The following is a 12396-nucleotide window of genomic DNA, read 5'->3' on the forward strand; positions in this document are numbered from 1 at the left end:
CACAAATTATCTTTCTTACTGAGCATAGAGAAAAGATAGATTGTCTTAATGTATGTTGATATTGAAATTTCCGTTATTGACTACCAGGAGCTTCCAAGATTTGTGGCACTTGTTTTCAAGAAAAGTTATCCCGGGGCTGGAGGTGTAGCTCAGTGGTAGAGCACTTGCCTAGCATGTGTGAGGTCCTAGGTTTGATCTTCAACAACACAAGGGAAAAAAGTATCCACAGACAGCTACAGATAAATTCCTCAATAGACTCATAGCTTTATCAAAAGATAATTATACAGTAGTGTTAATCTAGATGTCCCCCAAGAGCCTCATGCCCTCATAGGCAGCTTTCCTCTGGCACGGCCCTCTGCCATGTCTTCCTGCCTTGGAGCCAGCAGACTATGGGCAAAAACTGTGAGCCAAAATAAACATCTCCTCCTTTAAGTTGCAAGTGTTAGGTATTTGGTCCCAGTGACAAGGAAAGTAACTAAAACACTAAATAGGAATTGCCTCCTAAGATATCACTGATCCCTAATTGTACGGTGTACTAAGTTAGCAATTGACAGATAATTGGAATGAATTTATATCCAACAGTGAATTTGGAATGGTTTTAAAAATGAGAGTTTTTGTTGTGTCTATAAAATAAGAGAAATGTCAGTGTCTATCTGCCACAGGGGCCTCTTAACAATGAAAAAGATGATCTAAAGCTTTACGAAAAGAAGTGACACTTATTCATAGATCCATATGAACACAAAGTATTCCAGCCTTGCTGTTTACCTGAAAAACTTCCTCGGTCCTTCCATCCCTTCAGGATAACTGAAGTGCCTGTGCCTCATAGGGTTGTTGAAAGATGAATGAGATGGTGAATGTGAAGTGTTTAGCCATATGCTTGGCACAGAATGAGCACTGTTATATGTTAGCTAGCATTAGTATTTCTGTTGGCTTTCATTTGAATCATTTCTTTTTCCTTGTTTTGTTAAGAGCTTTTAGGAAGAGCTGACAAATGAAAAATAACTAGTGTTTGCTCAGCAAAGCAGATCGTGCCAAATTAGGCTTCTAAAAAGGGATTGCAACATCAGCAAAGATCATATTTTCTGAGGTGCATTTACAGGAAATTTCACTTGAGGCACTAATAATTCCCTTAAAAGAGTATAAACGCATTCTTTCCTCCTTCCTTCACATAGACCTTTCCTTTCTTTAAGTAGTCATTGTATTTTGCAGATATTACTGATACTAAGTGCATTCCTCTACACAGTGCTTCCTGGAAAAGAGGTGGAGAAGGGTCTCTCCTACATGTTGGCTAACTTACATGCCAGGACCCATCTGTACCAATGACTGAGACGGCATGGTGTCCAGATGAAAGCCCAAGGGACACTGTCCACAGAGTTCCAGTGGGAAAGATCTTTCCCTGTGGGGAGGGTCAGGAATAACTTCATGGATGATATAGCGTAGCAGCTGGGCCTTAAATTATGAGTGGTATTTTAGTAGGAAGGTGGTAGGATCAAGAATGGGAAATGGGGAGTAGGCAGGGGACATCGGAGGAATCATGGCATGGGACTAGAAGCAGAGATGCATTTGGGGAGAACAATTCTGGGAGTGCAAAATTCTGCTAGTTAATAATATGTCTTTTCTTTCCTCTCCAGGTTTTACATCTGGTTTCACAAAGATCTTTAGTTGTCCACCAATATTTATTTCTTTTTTCATCCTTAGTAATAAAAGTCTCTCAGTTGGACACATGGTTGCCCAGAAAAAGATTACATTTCCCTTCCAGTTTTGCATTTATAACATGCAGGTAAGTCCTGACCAATGGGATATAAGCAGAATTATTATGACTTCCAAACAGTGTCTTTAACAGGAACTTAAAAAAACAACAACTCTTTCTCTAGTTTGTTACCTGAAATATAGAGTTGATGGATAGAGCTCTAACTGCCATATTGTATCAGGAGTTTGGAGCCACAGGAGCTGGAAAGACAGGAGGAGCGTGACATAGGAATAGCCAGGTTTCTGGAGGTCATGGAACCCCCATGTGCATTGCTCTGGATTTCTTTTACTTGAGAGAAATAAAGTTCTCTTTTGTTTAAGACTGTGTTGTCCCAGATTTTCTGTCATTCACAGGGAACTCAGACTTTACTGACCCCTGGTCTCAAGTGGGTGTGTTTTCCAGTTTTGTGCATTCGCCCTGGCTTATCAGCTCCCCACCACTTTACTGTGGATGATTATACAGGTCTGACAGATGTCCCCGGATGGAGCTTGCTTTCTTCTCTTTGTTATCCAGAAAATATTTTTTCTAATTTAGGCATCTAATGGGCTGGCTTAGAGTCCTTCTAGGTCTCACCAATGTCTGCAGTAATGTTTTTCTACCTCTTGATTTGGGGCCCATTTTCAACATAGAATTTTTGGCATATAATCCAAGATTTAAAAGATGGATTTAGTGCTTTTCTTAGAAGAAAGCTTTAGCAAAATTTAAAAAATAATCTGTTGTTAATAGTCTGTGATAATACATAGTGTATTTGTATGCTTTCAGGATTTAAGTCTGAAAATTATATTAAAATGAAAAGTTAGTCTCATATTGCCCAAGCAATATAAACCCCCAGGTGGAAATCTAATGTCATTCTACATGTTGGTCCACAGTCATATTTATGATTGCTAATGACAATGATACCACCCTTTCCATGGCCACCGGGCCCTTCAGGGTTTTGTTCCTTCTTCGTTTTCTGTCCTTCGATCATCCCTGAAGCACTCCATCCTCTGGCTGAACCCAACTTCCTACCTGCCCCTTCACAGCCCCTAATCTTACAAGTGTACTTCCTTCTATGAGCATGTTCTCTCTCCGCAGACATTTTGTTCCTCCTCCTTGTCTTCAGATTCTGCCTAGAACTTCCTCATCCGAGAACTCCAGGTAGTTCATGACCTGAGATCATGTGGGGTAGGCTTGGGAGGGGACCTGAAGGGGCAGGCAGGGGTTTGGGTTGACAGAGCCCCATACACCACAGAAAGGCGCTTAGGACCCTGCGCCATAAGATGTCACCACGATGACTAGGACTTGCCCTTGTTTTTTTTTTTTTTTGGTACTGGGAATCAAACTCTGGTCCTTGTGCTTGTGCAGCAGGTGGCGAAACCACTGAGCTAAATCCCCAGCCCCTTGTTAAAGCAAAACTCTTCAGGCTGAGGCTTGGAAACAGATGGGTATATTGAGCGATCCAAGACCCTAAGAAGGAAAGGACCAGGTCCTGGGACCAGTTCCACATTCCCAGCATAAAAGCTAGATAGCAGCTAGAAGAACACCCACTAGGTCTGAGTGCCAAGGACATTTTTATAATGAAAAATCGGAAAAGGAAAGCATGAGTTGTTACACTACACTTACCCTGGCTGTAGATAAGAGGGGCAAAAAGATGTAAGAGGAGAAAGTTTGGGGACAGGAGGGCAGTCCATAGGAGGAGTATTTATTACTTCTGGGTTGGCTGGAGTTAATAGTCCAGGAAATGTGCAAACAGGCTCAGCTGCCAGAGGCCTTGAATTTAGGTTTTAACATGTTTTCAAGTAAGTGGGACAGTGTTTTTAGCAGTTTAGGGCAATAGGTGTTAAGCGATTAACTTCCCTTATCCATCCTTCTACTCTGCCTCCAACCTTCAGAGTTAAATTTAGGACATCTCAGAAATTTTCTTCCATCACCTTTTAGAAAGATTTCTCTCTCACAGCATGGAAGTCACATTGAAGGGGGATATGTGTTGAAGGCCTGGACAAGAAGAAAGAAAATCGATTTTTAAGTGTATCTCTCCTACTACCCTCTTTCCTTGTTGCTTTAGAAGGTGTACACCGAAGTATTTTCCATTTGAAGAGCTTTGCTGGGAATTACTGTAGGGACTGTTGTAGCTCTGAGGGGAGAGAGGATGGTGGCTAGGACCCGAAGGGATGCCACGACTTTTGGCCTGAAAAACTAGAAGAGTGAGGTTTGATTGGCTGAGATGGGGAGATTCTGGGAGAAGTGGATCAGGGTGGGAAGGAATAAGCTGGGAAGTTCAGTCTTTTACGTAGTAAGTTTGCGGTGCCTGTCCATCATCCGAGGGAGATGTTGAATAAACAGTCAGATAGAAGAGTATGGCAGCCAAAGGAAAAGCAGGAGCCCAGCACACAGATGGAACAGGGAGAAGAAGGGGAACTAGCCATGGAGACGGAGAAAGAAAGATCCCTGAGGTGGAAGGAAAATCAAGGATTGTGTGTCTCAGAAGAAAAGAAAGTTTCAAGGAGGAAGAAACGATCAACTGCTCTTTGCTGCGGTTGGTTAACAAGATGAGGGCCAGGTATTGTCCACTGGGTTCAGTGACTTGAAGGTCACTAGCAGCCCCAACAAGAACAGCTTTATGGATGGTGGAGACACAGGGGCGAGGACAATTTACTTGAAGTAGATTTGAGAAGAATGGGAAGAGACATGAATTAAAGTCAGAGTACACAAAGATTACTCCTTTGAATAGTTTTGCTAGAGAAAGGGACTCACAGGTCCCTTTCATAGGCTAGAGAGAAAAGTAAGATCAAGAGAGATTTTTTATTAAAGTGGAAGAAATGAAATGTTTGTTGGCTACTGAGAGTACTGCAGTGCAGATGGGATAGGACGCTTAGGTTGATATGGAGGGGGCTCACCTCCAACAGCAGACCATGAGTGAGGAAGCCCTTAACTAGGACACGGGTAGTTACCAATGGGGCAGTAGGTGGCACAGATATGCATGGGTAGGTAGAGAGTTGAGAAGCATCCATTCATGGATGTCCTCTTCTGATTGTTTCAGTTGAGTCTGAGAAGTAAGAAACAGTCATTAGTGGGCAATGAAGTTGGGGAAAAATGAGGCTTTGAAGGCTCCAGAGGAGGAGGTATGAGGTAGTCATTGAGGAGAAAGGAAGACTGGAGGGATTCATTTGGTGGCAGGTACCTCTCAGGGTCCACTGGAGGGTCTTGGTCTTGATTCAAAGTGAGCCACGCCAGCACTACTGTGTGAATTTTCTGCAGTCACTTGTGGCTGCCTGGAGTGATTTAGCCAGGACAGTCTACAGGCTGTGGAAGTAGGGGACACTGGGGCCTCGAAGGACAGTGAGGAGGTAGAATCCACGTGCTAGACTGAAACATGGCTAGAGTCAGGGTAAATGGTTGGAAAAGTTAAGTGAGCCGTGTGGTCGGACACCATGAGAAAATTTTGATTACAGATGATGTGCTGTTTTGTGTAAAAGGCAGGAAAAGAACATATTAAAAATTTGCCCATACCTACGTAAAATATTTCTGGAAAGAGTCTCAAGAAACTCACTATATCATTCGCTTGTGGGAGAGAAGTGAGGGGGCTGAGGAACAGAGGAAGAAGTAGAAATTTCAAGAACAACTGTTACAGTCTTTGGGAGTCTGATGTAAGTTTCCTATTAAACAATTATTTATTGATATGAAGAAAAATGTTGCTAGAACCAGGAGCCATAAATGAAACCGGAAGCAACCCTCTGTGGGTTCCTGTTTACTTCATGTTTCTGTCAGGCCCCACCTAGTGCTGCGGCCCCCATTTTGGGAGTCTCCCCATGCCACGTGTCAGTCGTGCTGAACTCCAGTTGCCGGGGGACTCTGCCTCCTCCTCTTCCTTGAGCCTTTGTGTCCTCCCTCACCCTCTTCCCTGACTGTGTCCCCTTGGGCCTTGCCTCCTTCCAGTCTTGGCTGCAGTCTATAGACTCTTTCTCTAAAGGAACAACGTAGAAGTGACTCCCTTCACCCCCTCCCTCCAACGGGTGAGAAAATGGAAGAAACTCTTTCAGCTATCTTTCTCGTGTTCAGCTTAAGAAACAGTTGAGGCAACTCTAACCCATTTTTCCATCTTTGTTCTAATCTGTTCTTGCTTCTGCAGCCTTGTGGTAGAATCTTATATTAATATTCACATCTCCGGTCTGTTCTTCTTGTCAAGAGAAGGTTCAGGCAACTGGGAAGGCCAGAAATGAAAGGAGCATAAGACAAAGTTCTACCAGTTTCATAAAACAGCATCTGTGGTCTCTGCTGCACACCCCTGCCAGGCCCATGTCCATGCTGACAGCTGGCAGGCTCTGGAGAGCCAGTTGTCATCTGTGTCCCCTTCTACATAGGTCTGACTCTCCCAGGTCTGAGGCAGGACAGATAGATACCCTGCCATCCTGAGCTGGAGCACCTCACCTCAGAAAGAATGGCTGTTATACAGAAATCATCCCATAACAAATGCTGGCAGGGGTGTGGGGAGAAAGGAGCCCTTCTCCATTGTTGGTGGGAGTGCAGACTGGTGCAACCACTGTGGAAATCAATATAGAGACACCTCAAAGAACTAGGCTTAGAGGTCCCATTTGACCCAGCTATTCCCCTGCTGGGTATCTTCCCAAAAGAATTAAAAGAATCATACCACAGTGGTATATGCTCACCCATGTTTATAGCAACACAGTTTGTAATAGCTAAAGCTTGGAAACAGCCCAAGTGCCTATCAACTGGAAACTGGATAAAGAAGATGTGGTTTTTTTTTATAAAATGGAGTACTACTCAGTCATAAAGAATGAGAAACTAGAGACATTTATAGCTAAATGGATGCATATTGAGGCTATCCTCTTAAGTGAAATAAATAGGACACACATGTGTAAATACCGAATAGTTTCTCTAGTGTGAGAAACTGAAAGTGTAAATAAGGATTAAGATGATTAAAACAAATAATGGATAGTTTGAAATATGAAGAAAAGGTCCAAAGGGGTAGGGGCGGCAGGAGGGGAAGGAGAATCAGGTTACAGGCTGGAATCTGGAAAGAATCCATATATAGATTGTGTTTAAAACCATAGGAAGATATGTAGATAGAGACTAGGCTGCAGCTCATCAGTGGATTGGGAAGGAAGAGTTACTGAGATCAAAGGAGAGAAGGGAATGTTTCCAGAAGAACCACATACAACTATGTACAGTCCACAGTACTTGATAGTGTGATAAATGACTGTTACTATTTTAGGTACTTATAACATGCTGTGCTTTTCATCCTTTAGAGCATAATCCTGCTTATATAAAAGAGTTTATGTAAATCAGTGTGCTGCTATGCCAGGGGTAGCCTCCTGTATCTCATGTTTAACTGCATACTTGGATAGTATCAAGGGGCCATCACAGATGACTGACGTATACCTTTTCAGTTTGCACTTAGAAGTTGGCACTCTGTGTGATAATTTGCTATATACACAGATGAAATTGCCTAATAACATATTTCTCAGGTTATATTTTCATCACGTGTCACATGACTGTATTGAAATTTAAATTAAAAAAAAATTGGCCTATTGGAGTCTACTAGCAATTAGAATTTTTTTCCAGACCACTATTTGTTCTATATTAGTTTTTTGTTTTTTGGGTTTTTTTTTTCCTTGTTCACAAAAGACTTTATTATCTAATGATGCATACTGAGAACATACAGAAATCTGCATGGCCCACTTCACATGCAGTAGAACAATCTTCACTTTACAATAAGTGAGTGTCAACTGTTTTATGCAATAGACAACACTTTAAGGTCACATTCTTAAAGCTTCATTTACAAAAGAAATAAAAGGTAAAGAAGCAATTACCACTTTTAAAAAGCAGCTGCTTTGTTCAAGAGTGGAAGGTTTATGTCTGTATTGAAAGACAACATGATCACAAATAATGAAAACAATGAACAAATGAAAAACATTGTTACCATAAAGCAGTACACTTTCAAAATGACATACAAATAGTTAAAAATTTCATTATGTTGTCTATCTAACCTTAAATATGAGGACTTTCAGAATTAGGCCTCAACATTTGTAATTAGTAAATGAAAACTATGCATTGTTTCTATGTCACTAGGAACTGTATTTCACAAAATGTATAAAGTCTATAGCAAGTTGATTTTAAAAAAGTAAAGTTAATAAGAAACAGTACACTGAAGGCGCTCTATCCATCAAGTGCATACTTTTCAAATTTTAAATGTGATGAACAGAACAGAAATTGTAACTATGCCACAGTTGTGATGCCAAAAAATAAAACAAGATCAGTTATCACACATGCAGGGAATTCTGCCACAAAGCTAATATCTCTCATTTGTCAATTATTCCAATAAAAGAACATCTTAAAACACCAGTGATGTTGATGGTAGCTTACCTTCAGTGTATTGAATGTTGTACACAACCTGCTTTAAAAGAGGAGACATCCCTGCAGGCAGGCTCAAGAAGGAACAGGCCCCCTTTGGCACTGACTACACCTAGGGCATGCTGCTGCGGCCTGCACACACGTACCTAGGAAAACGTGAATATAAACAGCATTTATGCTGGCCATTTCATCTGAAGACCAAAATGAAGCCAAGTCTGCTAAAAATGAATCAACCACCTGGTATTACTACTCATTTTATAACAGATGCTTTTGTCCTTTATGTGAACTGCAACCATGTACATTAGCACTGTAATTATGTGCAGTCTTGGCAATTGAAACAGTTCTACAGTGAAACTTCACATAAGACACAAAACAGATTAACTAACATTTCTAAAAGAAATATCACCCTTGGTGTTAATTCAAATATGTCATGCTTCCTCAAATTTGCTGGAGAAATATTTATAAGTTTATATACATTAATAATAAACTGCTGTGAAATTTCTTCAGTCTTTGTATTTAATTACTCAAACCCTTGGGGTTTCTTCATCTCATTTAAATTTTTTCCTGGATGAATGCATGCTGTAGGGCCTGGTTGATGCGAATTCATTTAGCTGGGTCCAACATTAGGATCTGGTCCAACAAGTCCTTTAGCTGGTGTACTTTTTTACATTGGTCTTCAGGAAGTTGCTGGCATCCAGTCAAGTCAGCCAATAGGTCCTTAGTTGGATTAGTGGTGCTCATGACAGTAACTTTCTCCCTCTCTGTTACTTTATCACCTTCTATGTACATGAAGTTGAGATTTTGATCAAAATGCTGATCTTTAAATAGACCTTTCTGAATCATCTTATTTGGCATCTTTCCTTTGAGATCCATGGCAAGCTTCAACATGTGGTTATTGGTTTTACCAGGAAACAAAATTTTTCCAGTATAGAGCTCATACAAGGTACACCCTACAGACCACATATCTACACCATATAGCTTTTACCTATAATGATCTCAGGCGCCCAATAAAATCTACTGACAAGGTAAGGTGTTATGTCATTATCCGCAACGTGTGAGGCTGACCCAACATCACAGAGCTTTAAAATCGTTTTTGATTCATTAACCAGGATATTGGCTGGCTTGATATCTGCGTGCAGGATGTTGCATCTTTTCAGGAGTTTCAATGCCAGGAACAACTGCTGGCTGTATGATCTTACAGCTTTAATATGAAGGCCAACATCTTTGCCATATTTTTTTAATACCTTTCATAAATTCATACTGAGAGGCTCAAATACAAGACAGAGATGTTGCTTGTGATAAAAGTGTCTGAAGAGGCGCAGACAATGGAATTTGTCATCAGGATCAGCATCATTAAGTTTTTTCAAGAACTCCAGTTCTTTTAAACCAGTCTTTTGCATGAGCTCATTATTCCTGATGATCTTCACAGCCACTTCTTGGTTGGCTCGTGCATCATCTCTGGCTCGCACAACATTGCTGAATACACCTTGCCAAGTGTAGCCATACACATTGTAACGCTTATCGAGGACTTCACCTATGTTCACACGGTAATAGCCTTCTGCATCAGTCCAGTTATCTCTGAGGTTGGGATTCTCTTTGAAATTTTTTCCAATGCTAGCAGCCGGAAGACGAGCACTATCAAAATACGCAGCAAACATATCATCAGATTTTGTAAACATATCAGGTGCCAACAGCTTCTTCTGAGATGAACCATTATTCTGTTCAACTGTCATGAGATTATGCTTGGCTTTTACTGAGGCCTCAAACGTGTCAACGTTTTCCCGCTCATACTCTGACGTCGGCGGGCACCCGCTCCAGGACATCGTCTGGAGAGGGTGATTGGTGTTCGAGTACTGCGCTGGGGGCTGCTGGGTCCCAATGGCACAGACATATTGCTGTCTTCAGCCAGGTACTTATATTTCTGAACAATGGCTTGCCTCTGTATTCTTCTCTGTTCTATTAGTGCTTCTTCATCCTCTTCCTCTACATCAAAATCCTTGAGGTTATCATCAGATGAAGACTCTTGCTCAGCTTTCATCCCTTCTGAAAGACTCCCTTTGAATCTGTCTTCCTTTACTTTGCTTCTGCTCCTTCGCCTGCGACCTCCCCGTGACTGAGACCTCCTTCGCAAGCATGACCTCCTCCTGCGGCCTCTGTCTCTTCTCCGGGGGGACCTGCTTCTCCTCCGGGGGGACCTGCTGCGCCTGAGCGGAGAGCGAGAGCGCCTTCTGATGGGAGACCGGCTGCTCCTTCTCGTGGGAGACCACCTGCTGACGGGGATGGCGTCCTTGGACAGCTCCCGTCTGCTGAGGAGGTCATCTCGAGGGCGTGTTCTTGGAGAAGAAAGTCCTCTCCTCTCTGGCTCTCTACGTTTTCTTTCTAAAGATCGGCTCTTGGCTCTTCTACCCGGAGACAGAGTTCGAGAAGGTGATTTGCTCTGCTTAGGTCTTCTCTCATTCAAGAGTGGAGATCTACTCTTCCTTGACTTACCACGTTGTTTAGGAGACAGACTCCTTCTCTTAGGGCTACGACCAGGTCTTCTACTGGGTGACCTGTTTTCCTTCCCAGAGGAAGCATCCTTAGAGGGAGACTTAATAGGCTTTTTATTTTTTATCAACTTCGGACCTTTTGGATTTTCTCTCTTTGGACTGCGATCTTCTGTCTCTGGATTTACCTTGTAGGTCAACCGGGGATCTAGATTTTTTTTTACCTCGATCTCGACTTCTACTTTCATTTATAATTGGGGATTTTTTCCCTATCTTTTGTCTTACTTTTATCTTCAATTTTAACCTTCTCATCAGTAGGAGATCTGGCCTTGCCAATTTTCTCCTGAGATCGCCTCCTAAGGATAGGGGACTTTGATTTTCTTGCTTGGTCTTAGGAATTGCTTCTTTTGGATGGATTTTTGGACTTCTTCCTCTCCTTTGACTTGCTCCTAGTTGTTTTCTCTTTAACTGTTTCAATACCTCCCTTACTTTTCTTTTTATCCAACCTATGTCTAGTCCGTTCTTTGGATCTGCTTTTACTTCGTTTGTTTATACTATTTTTATTGTCCACAACTTCGAGTTTCCCCTTTGTACTGGAGGATCTGGTACCAGACCTATTTCCATTTCTTACCTTTTCATGAATCTCCCCTTCTTCTTCAGAGCCAGATTCATAACCTTGTAAAATGAGTCCCATCCCAGATTGGACCTTGCCGTCCATGAGCTCGTTATCGAGCTCGACTTTAATCAAGGCCCTCTGCTTCTCCAAGTCTTCTAGCAAAGCCAAAGCATCAAGTTTAGCTCTTTTTGCGGGAGACATACCTTCTTTGTCAGAAGCATCAATCATTTCTTTTCTTTTGTGTTTCTTATGTTTATGCTTATGTTTATGTTTTTTATCCTTGTCTTCTTCTGAGGAATGTTTATGTTTCTTGTGTTTACTTCTGTGTTTATGTTTCTTTTTTTGTGACGACTATGTTTATTTTGGGACTGGTCTTCTGATACTTCTCTATTTTCTTCATTTACACTTTTTTCAGAATTATCAGCATCTTCCATCTCCGGCTGCTCCCACAGGGCCTGGGGCTCCGCGGCGGCCATCTTGAACTTCCTGACTCTGCGGACCGTAGAGCCTAGTGAAGTCCAATATTAGTTTTGAAAATCTTTCTAAAACAAATCACATCCTCTGATGTCTTGTTAATGCTTGAGATTTTTTTTTTAATTATATGGAAAAATGTTTAAGTACTTTTCAATTTTGCTTTGGTTGAGTTCTATTATATTTGAATATTATTATAGTTTTTTCCCCTTGCATTGCTTTTCTTTGAATAATTTTAATTTTTGTATATGTGAGTGTTTAGAATGATAATAAAGTTATACATATAAAATAATAACCACTAGTGCCATCCTGGGGCTTCACCTTCACGATCTCATCTAATCCTAATTTTCTCCCAAATTTAGTGTTGCACTTCTAAATACAATTAACACATGAATTTGAAGATTCTGTTTCCAGCACATGAATATTTGAGGGGAACGTCAAACTATAGCACTGCCCACTTATAAACATGCACAGATCATTAGTGTGTATCACTCACTGGAATTTATAAATTGAGCACACCAGTGCAGGAGCATCCAGATTAGAGAACAACCTTCCCACTGCTCCACTAGATACTCCCCTTAAGATCCTTCCAGTCTATATAAATCCTACTTCCTGAGGGTAACCACTGCCTAGGGTTTGCACATGACTTTGACTTGTGCTATTTATATTTTCTTCATCTACACGGAAACATAAAGTGTGTTCTCTCAGGCTTGGCTCCTTAG

General features: G+C 41.4%; 1 pseudogene; it reads right to left on the minus strand.

Moving 5' to 3' along the window:
- Positions 1-8451: 8451 nt before the first annotated feature.
- Positions 8452-11694, minus strand: LOC101698450 (serine/threonine-protein kinase PRP4 homolog pseudogene; annotated as a pseudogene).
- Between the last annotated feature and the right edge of the window lie 702 nt (positions 11695-12396).

Source organism: Heterocephalus glaber, unplaced genomic scaffold (assembly GCF_053883595.1).
Source record: "Heterocephalus glaber isolate CG9 unplaced genomic scaffold, H.glaber_assembly_v1.0 deba00001572, whole genome shotgun sequence".
Lineage (NCBI taxonomy): Eukaryota > Metazoa > Chordata > Mammalia > Rodentia > Bathyergidae > Heterocephalus > Heterocephalus glaber.